Raw genomic sequence first — 13,563 nt, 5'->3', positions numbered from 1 at the left:
GAACTTCAATAAGCAAATGCTTTAATCTGTTGGAAAAATTGCATTTTAAGTGGCTATTTTGTTGTACAATTATCAGTGGGTCCACTTCCGATTTGGGTCTTGTCAAATTGGATTCGGGTTCTTCGTAGTGAGACGAAGAGATTGATATATTGTACACTCAAACGGATAATGGGTGAATGATATATTGATTCTCAACTAGACCCATTGATCGAGTTGGAAAAATGAAGGGAAAAAGATGAGATTTTGTCCCGCATTGATTTAGGAAGTAGATTTGCAACACTATTTATACAGGGTCTTTATTGGCTTATTGAATTGTATGGCATAGATGTTCTCTCTCCTGTGAGTATAGATATATATATATTATTTTCGTAAATTGACTTGGTTCATTAGTTTTCCAACATGCTTGTCTGAAGAAGAGGGGCATAAATTAAATTTAACCGCAGCTTTTAGTTTCTTGTAGCAAGAAAGGTTGTTTGCAGATTAGGAACATGAGATTTTTAGTTTACAAAGCAAGCAAAATTCCATTCCTTTTTTTTATTTGAAAGGTTTAGTTAATGATAATATTGGATTTCTTTACCCAACAAAGTTGTGAAATAGATTACACAAGTATGTCGGTTGGGATAGTATCATCCAATTTCTTGATGCGCTGCTGCCTCTTGGATGGCTTAAATTCGTGCCAATGTCACTACCCTTAGTTGAAAAGGAAATGAAGATAGATACAAGTAAAAGGAGAAGTAGAAATAGGATGGCGAAAAAGTTGTATCTATCCTGATAGACAAGAAAGACAATCCGATTTTCAGGGATGAGAATCTGAGCCCTGGAACAAGTACAACACCGCTAATGCTAATGGCAGAGATATTATAAGAGAACAAGTAAACACCTCACTGCTCAATCTGACGAATTTCACTCAGCTTTCTGCAACAATGCTGTGTGCTTCAGTAGCGATATCTATAAGAAAATGGGCAAAAGTTAGCATAAGAGATGATATTAGAAAGGTATTTTTCAAACAATGATGGGTGAACTACTATGGCCTGAGATGCTGATTTAGAAGAGGTCTATTTTCAGAAAAGTTGGTTTATGGTGCATGCTAAACCAGACATTTGGATTTGGACAATAGCTAAGAAGTTCAGTAAGATATTTGCAAAAATCTTGCTCTTCAAATGCTGACTACCACCCAGAACATACATATTCAGCCACAAACAGGTTAACCACCTCCAGATTTTGTCTAAGATTAGTATAATTTGCTTTTATTAACCACTCTAGATTTTGTCTAAGATTAAAATAGTTTGCTTTTATCAACATCCCATTCCAAAGAAAAAAAAAATCATCATTTTTGTCACATTGTGTGTGAGTATTTTAATGTAGTAATGTTGATTTGATGCTTTACTTCTGAATTTTAAAACAAATAAGTACTTGAATTTTTTATGAATTCTTGGCATACAAAGATGTAGTGAAAGAAATGTTTAAATTACGTCTCCGCTGGGGATCGAACCCAGAATCTCTGGTTTCGTAGACCAGCGCCTTATCCATTGGGCCACGAAGTCCAATGCTTTTGCAATTAAATTTAAACATTAATATCTTTAAACGTTTGTAGAACTTATTCATTGGCCAAGGAGTGCTGTGTTTTTATGATTTAAAATTAAAATATAAGAAATAAAATTAATATTACGAACAACATAAGGGCCATACCGAGTTTGAACCGATGACCTCATGATCTGCAATCAAATGCTCTACCACTGAGCTAAAGACCCTTAGATGTTAAATTGGACATTATTCCAACTATGACTTCTACAAAAATTTTATGTAATTGCATTTATGTTGATAATCAGAACTTCAATAAGCAAATGCTTTAATCTGTTGGAAAAATTGCATTTTAAGTGGCTATTTTGTTGTACAATTATCAGTGGGGTCCACTTCCGATTTGGGTCTTGTCAAATTGGATTCGGGTTCTTCGTAGTGAGACGAAGAGATTGATATATTGTACACTCAAAACGGATAATGGGTGAATGATATATTGATTCTCAACTAGACCATTGATCGAGTTGGAAAAATGAAGGAAAAAAGATGAGATTTTGTCCCGCATTGATTTAGGAAGTAGATTTGCACACTATTTATACAAGGGTCTTTTATTGGCTTATTGAATTGTATGGCATAGATGTTCTCTCTCCTGTGAGTATAGATATATATATTATATTATTTTCGTAAATTGACTTAGTTCATTAGTTTCCAACATGCTTGTCTGATAGAAGAGGGGCATAAATTAAATTTAACCGCAGCTTTTAGTTTCCTCTTGTAGCAAGAAAGGTTGTTTGCAGATTAGGAACATGAGATTTTTAGTTTACAAAGCAAGCAAAATTCCATTCCTTTTTTTTATTTGAAAGGTTTAGTTAATGATAATATTGGATTTCTTTACCCAACAAAGTTGTGAAATAGATTACACAAGTATGTCGGTTTGGATAGTATCATCCAATTTCTTGATGCGCTGCTGCCTCTTGGATGGCTTAAATTCGTGCCAATGTCACTACCCTTAGTTGAAAAGGAAATGAAGATAGATACAAGTAAAAGGAGAAGTAGAAATAGGATGGCGAAAAAAGTTGTATCTATCCTGATAGACAAGAAAGACAATCCGATTTTCAGGGATGAGAATCTGAGCCCTGGAACAAGTACAACACCGCTAATGCTAATGGCAGAGATATTATAAGAGAACAAGTACAACACCTCACTGCTCAATCTGACGAATTTCACTCAGCTTTCTGCAACAATGCTGTGTGCTTCAGTAGCGATATCTATAAGAAAATGGGCAAAAGTTAGCATAAGAGATGATATTTAGAAAGGTATTTTTCAAACAATGATGGGTGAACTACTATGGCCTGAGATGCTGATTTAGAAGAGGTCTATTTTCAGAAAAGTTGGTTTATGGTGCATGCTAAACCAGACATTTGGATTTGGACAATAGCTAAGAAGTTCAGTAAGATATTTGCAAAAAAGTCTTGCTCTTCCAAATGCTGACTACCCACCCAGAACATACATATTCCAGCCACAAACAGGTTAACCACCTCCAGATTTTGTCTAAGATTAGTATAATTTGCTTTTATTAACCACTCTAGATTTTGTCTAAGATTAAAATAGTTTGCTTTTATCAACATCCCATTCCCAAAGAAAAAAAAATCATCATTTTTTTGTCACATTGTGTGTGAGTATTTTAATGTAGTAATGTTGATTTGATGCTTTACTTCTGAATTTTAAAACAAATAAGTACTTGAATTTTTTATGAATTCTTGGCATACAAAGATGTAGTGAAAGAAATGTTTAAATTACGTCTCCGCTGGGGATCGAACCCAGAATCTCTGGTTTCGTAGACCAGCGCCTTATCCATTGGGCCACGAAGTCCAATGCTTTTGCAATTAAATTTAAACATTAATATCTTTAAACGTTTGTAGAACTTATTCATTGGGCCAAGGAGTGCTGTGTTTTTATGATTTAAAATTAAAATATAAGAAAATAAAATTATTACGAACAACATAAGGGCCATACCGAGTTTGAACCGATGACCTCATGATCTGCAATCAAATGCTCTACCACTGAGCTAAAGACCCTTAGATGTTAAATTGGACATTATTCCAACTATGACTTCTACAAAAAATTTATGTAATTGCATTTATGTTGATAATCAGAACTTCAATAAGCAAATGCTTTAATCTGTTGGAAAAATTGCATTTTAAGTGGCTATTTTGTTGTACAATTATCAGTGGGGTCCACTTCCGATTTGGGTCTTGTCAATTGGATTCGGGTTCTTCGTAGTGAGACGAAGAGATTGATATATTGTACACTCAAAACGGATAATGGGTGAATGATATATATTGATTCTAACTAGACCATTGATCGAGTTGGAAAAATGAAGGGAAAAAGATGAGATTTTGTCCCATTGATTTGGGAAGTAGATTTGCACACTATTTATACAAGGGTCTTTATTGGCTTATTGAATTGTATACATAGATGTTCTCTCTCCTGTGAGTATATATATATATTATATTATTTTCGTAAATTGACTTGTTCATTAGTTTTCCAACATGCTTGTCTGATAGAAGAGGGGCATAAATTAAATTAACCGCAGCTTTTAGTTTCCTCTTGTAGCAAGAAAGGTTGTTTGCAGATTAGGAACATGAGATTTTTAGTTTACAAAGCAAGCAAAATTCCATTCCTTTTTTTTTATTTGAAAGGTTTAGTTAATGATAATATTGGATTTCTTTACCAACAAAGTTGTGAAATAGATTACACAAGTATGTCGGTTGGGATAGTATCATCCAATTTCTTGATGCGCTGCTGCCTCTTGGATGGCTTAAATTCGTGCCAATGTCACTACCCTTTAGTTGAAAAGGAAATGAAGATAGATACAAGTAAAAGGAGAAGTAGAAATAGGATGGCGAAAAAAGTTGTATCTATCCTGATAGACAAGAAAGACAATCCGATTTTCAGGGATGAGAATCTGAGCCCTGGAACAAGTACAACACCGCTAATGCTAATGGCAGAGATATTATAAGAGAACAAGTACAACACCTCACTGCTCAATCTGACGAATTTCACTCAGCTTTCTGCAACAATGCTGTGTGCTTCAGTAGCGATATCTATAAGAAAATGGGCAAAAGTTAGCATAAGAGATGATATTTAGAAAGGTATTTTCAAACAATGATGGGTGAACTACTATGGCCTGAGATGCTGATTTAGAAGAGGTCTATTTTCAGAAAAAGTTGGTTTATGGTGCATGCTAAACCAGACATTTGGATTTGGACAATAGCTAAGAAGTTCAGTAAGATATTTGCAAAAAAGTCTTGCTCTTCCAAATGCTGACTACCCACCCAGAACATACATATTCCAGCCACAAACAGGTTAACCACCTCCAGATTTTGTCTAAGATTAGTATAATTTGCTTTTATTAAACCACTCTAGATTTTGTCTAAGATTAAAATAGTTTGCTTTTATCAACATCCCATTCCAAAGAAAAAAAAATCATCATTTTTGTCACATTGTGTGTGAGTATTTTAATGTAGTAATGTTGATTTGATGCTTTACTTCTGAATTTTAAAACAAATAAGTACTTGAATTTTTTATGAATTCTTGGCATACAAAGATGTAGTGAAAGAAATGTTTAAATTACGTCTCCGCTGGAGATCGAACCCAGAATCTCTGGTTTCGTAGACCAGCGCCTTATCCATTGGGCCACGAAGTCCAATGCTTTTGTAATTAAATTTAAACATTAATATCTTTAAACGTTTGTAGAACTTATTCATTGGGCCAAGGAGTGCTGTGTTTTTATGATTTAAAATTAAAATATAAGAAAATAAAATTAATATTACGAACAACATAAGGGCCATACCGAGTTTGAACCGATGACCTCATGATCTGCAATCAAATGCTCTACCACTGAGCTAAAGACCCTTAGATGTTAAATTGGACATTATTCCAACTATGACTTCTACAAAAAATTTATGTAATTGCATTTATGTTGATAATCAGAACTTCAATAAGCAAATGCTTTAATCTGTTGGAAAAATTGCATTTTAAGTGGCTATTTTGTTGTACAATTATCAGTGGGGTCCACTTCCGATTTGGGTCTTGTCAAATGGATTCGGGTTCTTCGTAGTGAGACGAAGAGATTGATATATTGTACACTCAAAACGGATAATGGGTGAATGATATATTGATTCTCAAACTAGACCCATTGATCGAGTTGGAAAAATGAAGGGAAAAAGATGAGATTTTGTCCCGCATTGATTTAGGAAGTAGATTTGCAACACTATTTATACAAGGGTCTTTTATTGGCTTATTGAATTGTATGGCATAGATGTTCTCTCTCCTGTGAGTATAGATATATATATTATATTATTTTCGTAAATTGACTTAGTTCATTAGTTTTCCAAACATGCTTGTCTGATAGAAGAGGGGCATAAATTAAATTTAACCGCAGCTTTTAGTTTCCTCTTGTAGCAAGAAAGGTTGTTTGCAGATTAGGAACATGAGATTTTTAGTTTACAAAGCAAGCAAAATTCCATTCCTTTTTTTTATTTGAAAGGTTTAGTTAATGATAATATTGGATTTCTTTACCCAACAAAGTTGTGAAATAGATTACACAAGTATGTCGGTTGGGATAGTATCATCCAATTTCTTGATGCGCTGCTGCCTCTTGGATGGCTTAAATTCGTGCCAATGTCACTACCCTTAGTTGAAAAGGAAATGAAGACAGATACAAGTAAAAGGAGAAGTAGAAATAGGATGGCGGAAAAAGTTGTATCTATCCTGATAGACAAGAAAGACAATCCGATTTTCAGAGATGAGAATCTGAGCCCTGGAACAAGTACAACACCGCTAATGCTAATGGCAGAGATATTATAAGAGAACAAGTGCAACACCTCACTGCTCAATCTGACGATTTTCACTCAGCTTTCTGCAAAAATGCTGTGTGCTTCAGTAGCGATATATACAAGAAAATGGGCAAAAGTTAGCATAAGAGATGATATTTAGAAAGGTATTTTTCAAATAATGATGGATGAACTACTATGGCCTGAGATGCTGATTTAGAAGAGGTCTATTTTCAGAAAAGTTGGTTTATGGGGAATGCTAAACCAGACATTTGGATTTGGACAATAGCTAAGAAGTTCAATAAGATATTTGCAAAAAAATCTTGCTCTGCCAAATGCTGACTACCCACCTAGAACTTACATATTCCAGCCACAAACAGGTTAACAACCTCCAGATTTTGTCTAAGATTAGTATAATTTGCTTTTATTAACCACTCCACATTTTGTCTAAGATTAAAATAGTTTGCATTTATCAACATCCCATTCCTTAAGAAAAAAAAAATCTTCATTTTTTTCACATTGTGTGTGAGTATTTTAATGTAGTAATGTTGATTTGATGCTTTACTTCTGAATTTTAAAACAAATAAGTACTTGAATTTTTTATGAATTCTTGGCATACAAAGATGTAGTGAAAGAAATGTTTAAATTACGTCTCCGCTGGGGATCGAACCCAGAATCTCTGGTTTCGTAGACCAGCGCCTTATCCATTGGGCCACGAAGTCCAATGCTTTTGCAATTAAATTTAAACATTAATATCTTTAAACGTTTGTAGAACTTATTCATTGGGCCAAGGAGTGCTGTGTTTTTATGATTTAAAATTATACTATAAGAAAATAAAATTAATATTACGAACAACATAAGGGCCATACCGAGTTTGAACCGGTGACCTCATGATCTGCAATCAAATGCTCTACCACTGAGCTAAAGACCCTTAGATGTTAAATTGGACATTATTCCAACTATGACTTCTACAAAAAATTTATGTAATTGCATTTATGTTGATAATCAGAACTTCAATAAGCAAATGCTTTAATCTGTTGGAAAAATTGCATTTTAAGTGGCTATTTTGTTGTACAATTATCAGTGGGGTCCACTTCCGATTTGGGTCTTGCCAAATTGGATTCGGGTTCTTCGTAGTGAGACGAAGAGATTGATATATTATACACTCAAAACGGATAATGGGTGAATGATATATTGATTCTCAAATTAGACCCATTGATCGAGTTGGAAAAATGAAGGGAAAAAGATGAGATTTTGTCCCGCATTGATTTAGGAAGTAGATTTGCAACACTATTTATACAAGGGTCTTTTATTGGCTTATTGAATTGTATGGCATAGATGTTCTCTCTCCTGTGAGTATAGATATATATATTATATTATTTTCGTAAATTGACTTGGTTCATTAGTTTTCCAACATGCTTGTCTGATAGAAGAGGGGCATAAATTAAATTTAACCGCAGCTTTTAGTTTCCTCTTGTAGCAAGAAAGGTTGTTTGCAGATTAGGAACATGAGATTTTTAGTTTACAAAGCAAGCAAAATTCCATTCCTTTTTTTTATTTGAAAGGTTTAGTTAATGATAATATTGGATTTCTTTACCCAACAAACTTGTGAAATAGATTACACAAGTATGTCGGTTGGGATAGTATCATCCAATTTCTTGATGCGCTGCTGCCTCTTGGATGGCTTAAATTCGTGCCAATGTCACTACCCTTAGTTGAAAAGGAAATGAAGATAGATACAAGTAAAAGGAGAAGTAGAAATAGGATGGCGGAAAAAGTTGTATCTATCCTGATAGACAAGAAAGACAATCCGATTTTCAGAGATGAGAATCTGAGCCCTGGAACAAGTACAACACCGCTAATGCTAATGGCAGAGATATTATAAGAGAACAAGTGCAACACCTCACTGCTCAATCTGACGATTTTCACTCAGCTTTCTGCAAAAATGCTGTGTGCTTCAGTAGCGATATATACAAGAAAATGGGCAAAAGTTAGCATAAGAGATGATATTTAGAAAGGTATTTTTCAAATAATGATGGATGAACTACTATGGCCTGAGATGCTGATTTAGAAGAGGTCTATTTTCAGAAAAGTTGGTTTATGGGGAATGCTAAACCAGACATTTGGATTTGGACAATAGCTAAGAAGTTCAATAAGATATTTGCAAAAAAATCTTGCTCTGCCAAATGCTGACTACCCACCTAGAACTTACATATTCCAGCCACAAACAGGTTAACAACCTCCAGATTTTGTCTAAGATTAGTATAATTTGCTTTTATTAACCACTCCACATTTTGTCTAAGATTAAAATAGTTTGCATTTATCAACATCCCATTCCTTAAGAAAAAAAAAATCTTCATTTTTTTCACATTGTGTGTGAGTATTTTAATGTAGTAATGTTGATTTGATGCTTTACTTCTGAATTTTAAAACAAATAAATACTTGAATTTTTTATGAATTCTTGGCGTACTAAGATGTGGTGCAAGAAATGTTTAAATTAAAACTCCGCTAGGGATCGGAACTAGAATCTCTGGTTTCGTAGACAAGCGCCTTATCCATTGGGCCATGAAATCCAATGCTTATGCAATTAAATTTAAACATTAATATCTTTAAACGTTTGTAGAACTTATTCATTGCGCCAAGGAGTGCTGTGTTTTTATGATTTAAAATTAAAAAAAAATAAATGAAATTAATATTAGAAACAACATCAGGGCCCTACCGGGTTTGAACCGGTGACCTCTTAATCTGCAATCAAATGCTCTGCCACTGAGTTAAAGACCCTTAAATGCTAAATTGGACATTTTTCCATCTATAACTTCTACAAAAAATTTTGTTAATTGCATTTATGTTGATAATCAGAACTTCAATAAGCAAATGCTTTAATCTGTTGGAAAAATTTCATTTTAAGTGGCTATTTTGTTGTACAATTATCAATGGGTTCCACTTCCGATTTGGGTCTTGTCAAAGTGGATTCGGGTTCTTCATAGTGAGACGAAGAGATCGATATATTGTACACTCAAAACGGATAATGGGTGAATGATATATTGATTCTCAAAGTAGACCCACTGATCGAGTTGGAAAAATGAAGGGAAAAAGATGAGATTTTGTCCCACATTGATTTGGGAAGTAGATTTGCACCACTATTTATACAAGCGTCTTTTATAGACTTATTAAATTGTATAGCATAGATGTTCTCTCTCCTGTGAGTATATATATATATATATATATATATATATCTATATACATATATATTATTCTCGTAAATCGACTTGGTTCATTATTTTCCAACATGCTTGTCTGATAGAAGAGGGGCATAAATTAAAGTTAACCGCAGCTTTTAGTTTCCTCTTGTCACAAGAAAGGTTGTTTGCAGATTCGGAACATGATATTTTTAGTTTACAAAGCAAGCAAAATTCCATTCCTTTTTTTTATTTGAAAGGTTTAGTTAATGATAATATTGGATTTCTTTACTCAACAAAGTTGTGAAATAGATTACACAAGTATGTCGGTTGGGATAGTATCATCCAATTTCTTGATGCGCTGCTGCCTCTTGGATGGCTTAAATTCGTGCCAATGTCACTACCCTTAGTTGAAGAGGAAATGAAGATAGATACAAGTAAAAGGAGAAGTAGAAATAGGATGGCGGAAAAAGTTGTTTCTATCCTGATAGACAAGAAAGACAATCTGATTTTCAGAGATGAGAATCTTAGCCCTGGAACATGTACAACACCGCAAATGCTAATGGCAGAGATATTATAAGAGAACAATACAACAACTCACTGCTCAATCTGACGAATTTCACTCAGCTTTCTGCAATAATGTTGTGTGCTTCAGTTGCGATATCTACAAGAAAATAGGCAAAAGTTAGCATAAGAGATGATATTTAGAAAGGTATTTTTCAAATAATGATTCGTGAACTACTATGGCCTGAGATGTTGATTTAGAAGAGGTCTATTTTTAGAAAAGTTAGTTTATTGTGCATGCTAAACAAGACATTTGGATTTGGACAATAGCTATGAAGTTCAATAAGATATTTGCAAAAAAGTCTTGCTCTGCCAAATGCTGACTACCCACCCAGAACTTACATATTCCAGCCCACAAACAGGTTAACCACTTCTAGATTTTGTCTAAGATTAGTATAATTTGCTTTTATTAACCACTCCAGATTTTGTCTAAGATTAAAATAGTTTGCTTTTATCAACATCCCATTCCTAAAGAAAAAAAATCATCATTTTTGTCACATTGTGTGTGAGTATTTTAATGTAGTAATGTTGATTTGATGCTTTACTTCTGAATTTTAAAATAATTAAATACTTGAATTTTTTATGAATTCTTGGGTTACAAAGGTGTGGTGTAAGAAGTGTTTAAATTACGACTCCATTGGGGATTAAACCCAGAACCTCTAGTTTTATAAACTAGCGCCTTTTCCATTGGGCCACGAAGTCCAATGCTCCTTATCTTTTTACCCGACTTCATATGTATTTAAAAAAAAATAATAATGATACGACGTTGGCTAATAGTCTATTAGCCAACGTCGTATGTATTTAAAAAAAAAATAATAATGATACGACATCGGCTAGTAGCCTATTAGCCGACGTCGTATCATTATTTTAAATAATATATAATTATAAGACGTCGGCTAATAGGATATTAGCCGACGTCGTATGTGTCTATTTTTTTTTTATATATTAAAAATGTTTGATGCTTTCTAGCCCAACGTGCTGTATCAATCAGAACCTGTGCAGCTAGTTACATTCAACATCAACATCAAATAATTCAAGCTACGTACTAAACATGAAACTAATTAAGCTACTAAAAATAATATAATATTAATATAAATAACACAATCTACATAAACTACTATAAACACAATCAACATCAACTAATTCAAGCAACAAAACTACTAATTAACATCAAACCCAATAAACACAAAGTAGTTTTAAACATAATGTAGTATGAATTGAGCAACGTTTTATTAACCCATTCATCAATAAGAAACTTCGACCACTTGTTTGTTGTAGGGCAATCTTCCTTGTCTTTCCAAAATCTACAAAGTTCAAAAAAAATAAAAATAATAAATAAGCAAATATTTTAAACAACATTTGAAGAAGAAATATGTATTATTAAATTACTTGCCTTATCCATTCCTTTGCTTAGGTTGTTGGAAACAATTTTCCACATGAATTTCATCACATAATAACCACATTCGGTGCTTCCTTTTTGTATAGGACACTACATTTGAATTACAATAAAATTAGCTAAAAGTAATAAAAAACAATACGTTTGCATGTTTTACAAAGTGAAAGAAGTACTTACCAAACATGTAGTCCATTTCGGTGGACGAGATTGTTTCTTTCCACTCATCATGCTTGTTGCAGCCATACACCTATTCATATAAGACATAAAATATATGTAAATATTTGGCATCACTAGTTTAATAATAACTATTAATTCATTATATAAATATACATACGTTCCCATTATATGTTTTGCCCCATGACCAAGTGAATCAAACCAAAAAATTTCATTTAATCTAGGAGAAATCGCCATCAGCATCTAATGCTCACTACAAATAAGTAATTTATTAGTTATAAGTAAATAAGTAAATATAATATATAATAAAAATATATTATATATAAGCACTTTAATTTAAAACGTAATTAAAACTTACTTGAGAACGTATGGGGCTAAATATACATTTTTCTTCTCATACTGCATGGTGGCATTTATATATGATTTCCTTTCTTCTGTATTATTCATTTTTGGTTGAATCCAATATGGATCTAGGATGTCATACGTGCTTTTTGATGCCAACTCAAAATTGATGTAAATACCCCTATTCACAAACACAACCAATATAATTATACATAGATTACCAATTATATAAAGAACTGAACTAGAGAAACATCGATGGTGTCCATACTTAAGAAACGCATTATCTCCACACTTTCAAGGTGCAAGTCATAATCAATCTTGCCCATAATACCACGAGCCACATGGATCACAAGATTCTGTTCGAAACGGCGAGCTATTGTAAAAGCCTTTTTGCAATCAGCAGTCAAAGAATATGGAACAACTACTGTCCATGGTATTGTCTTTTAACTGTGAGTAAGATTATTATTTTTAAAAGGAAATATTATCAGTATACATGCATTAGCTTCAGTAGTGATAAAGTGTTCCATTGCATCACTTACAAGTGAACCTCACTGGTGGGGAATGGTACACGTGCAGTTGGATCACGAACTTGATTTACACTCACTTTCACATTATTTACATCCAGTACAACCCCCATGAACTTGTCCACCACTGTAAGCTGTCCCATATGCCACTGTACGTCTAATTGGATCTTCTAAGAACAATTGACATCGTGCCCTAACTACAATAATTTTTAATTAAAAATCATATAAAATTTTATTGATAAATAATAATAAGATAACTATAAACGAATACTTACAGCCGGTAAATTACTAAAAGGGTCTGGGGAACTAGCTTTGTCACTTGGAGGTGATGGCACAGTATCCACACATACGTCATCCACCTGCTTTGGTTGTAAAGGAGTCTGCATAGCTTTAAATTGCAACATCATACTAGCTATTTTTGCCTCAAATTGCTATGTTAATCGTTGACCAAATTCTTCCCGTTCAGAAATATTTTCCTGCTTTTTGTTTTTCTAACGCTACTGCAACAGCAGCATCAACGATTTGTTGAACATCTTGTGGAGTCTTTTGGCGACGTTTTGCATGGCCAAATACACTTTTGATGCCATGTCCTCTTCCCATGGCTCTAACACGTCCACAATGCTCATCGTACCCAATGCAACAGTCAATGAATCCTTTCTTCCATCCTCAAAAAATTCTCCTTGAGAATTTGCAACTCAAGATCATCCTAACATATATAAAAATTATTCAATAATAATTACTATTACTGTAGTATGACAAGATATGTACTTACAATTTTTTCCGCACCAATCTAGTTGAATCAGTGCGATAATTTCCTGACTTGTACATTCTTGCTTTCTTCCATTTTTCGGCTCTACTTATGGGACTTAGAGGAGTCATTGTATACGACGGATCTGCATCAGCACATGCTTGTTGTTGTTTCAAATTCGCGTCCATCATCATCTTCTCCAACCTTTATAACCTCCTCGAGCTAAAAGATGTGGATGAATATTCTTAGGCCTGTATGTCTTGATATTTTTTCCTTGTTG

General features: G+C 33.6%; 1 long non-coding RNA gene and 6 other non-coding genes across 7 annotated transcripts; all 7 read right to left on the bottom strand.

Annotated features, from left to right (window-relative positions):
- Positions 1 to 1,471: 1,471 nt before the first annotated feature.
- TRNAR-ACG lies at positions 1,472 to 1,544 on the bottom strand. Its single transcript has one exon. It is a non-coding gene; the product is annotated as a tRNA-Arg (tRNA).
- A 1,773-nt stretch (positions 1,545 to 3,317) lies between these two features.
- On the bottom strand, positions 3,318 to 3,390 carry TRNAR-ACG. The gene has a single exon. It is a non-coding gene; the product is annotated as a tRNA-Arg (tRNA).
- Positions 3,391 to 5,154: 1,764 nt separating this feature from the next.
- Positions 5,155 to 5,227, bottom strand: TRNAR-ACG. Its single transcript has one exon. It is a non-coding gene; the product is annotated as a tRNA-Arg (tRNA).
- Positions 5,228 to 7,005: 1,778 nt separating this feature from the next.
- Positions 7,006 to 7,078, bottom strand: TRNAR-ACG. The gene has a single exon. It is a non-coding gene; the product is annotated as a tRNA-Arg (tRNA).
- Positions 7,079 to 7,215: 137 nt separating this feature from the next.
- Positions 7,216 to 7,287, bottom strand: TRNAC-GCA. The gene has a single exon. It is a non-coding gene; the product is annotated as a tRNA-Cys (tRNA).
- A 1,778-nt stretch (positions 7,288 to 9,065) lies between these two features.
- Positions 9,066 to 9,137, bottom strand: TRNAC-GCA. The gene has a single exon. It is a non-coding gene; the product is annotated as a tRNA-Cys (tRNA).
- Positions 9,138 to 11,531: 2,394 nt separating this feature from the next.
- LOC109148459 lies at positions 11,532 to 11,882 on the bottom strand. Its single transcript, XR_002048790.1, has 3 exons — positions 11,830 to 11,882; positions 11,673 to 11,742; positions 11,532 to 11,588 (listed from the first exon to the last, which is right to left on the bottom strand). It is a non-coding gene; the product is annotated as an uncharacterized LOC109148459 (long non-coding RNA).
- Positions 11,883 to 13,563: the final 1,681 nt, after the last annotated feature.

This window comes from Ipomoea nil, unplaced genomic scaffold (genome assembly GCF_001879475.1).
Source record: "Ipomoea nil cultivar Tokyo-kokei standard unplaced genomic scaffold, Asagao_1.1 scaffold2095, whole genome shotgun sequence".
Taxonomy (NCBI): Eukaryota; Viridiplantae; Streptophyta; class Magnoliopsida; order Solanales; family Convolvulaceae; genus Ipomoea; species Ipomoea nil.
Note: the sequence above shows the minus strand (reverse complement) of the source record. Positions and strands in the feature narration are given on the sequence as shown.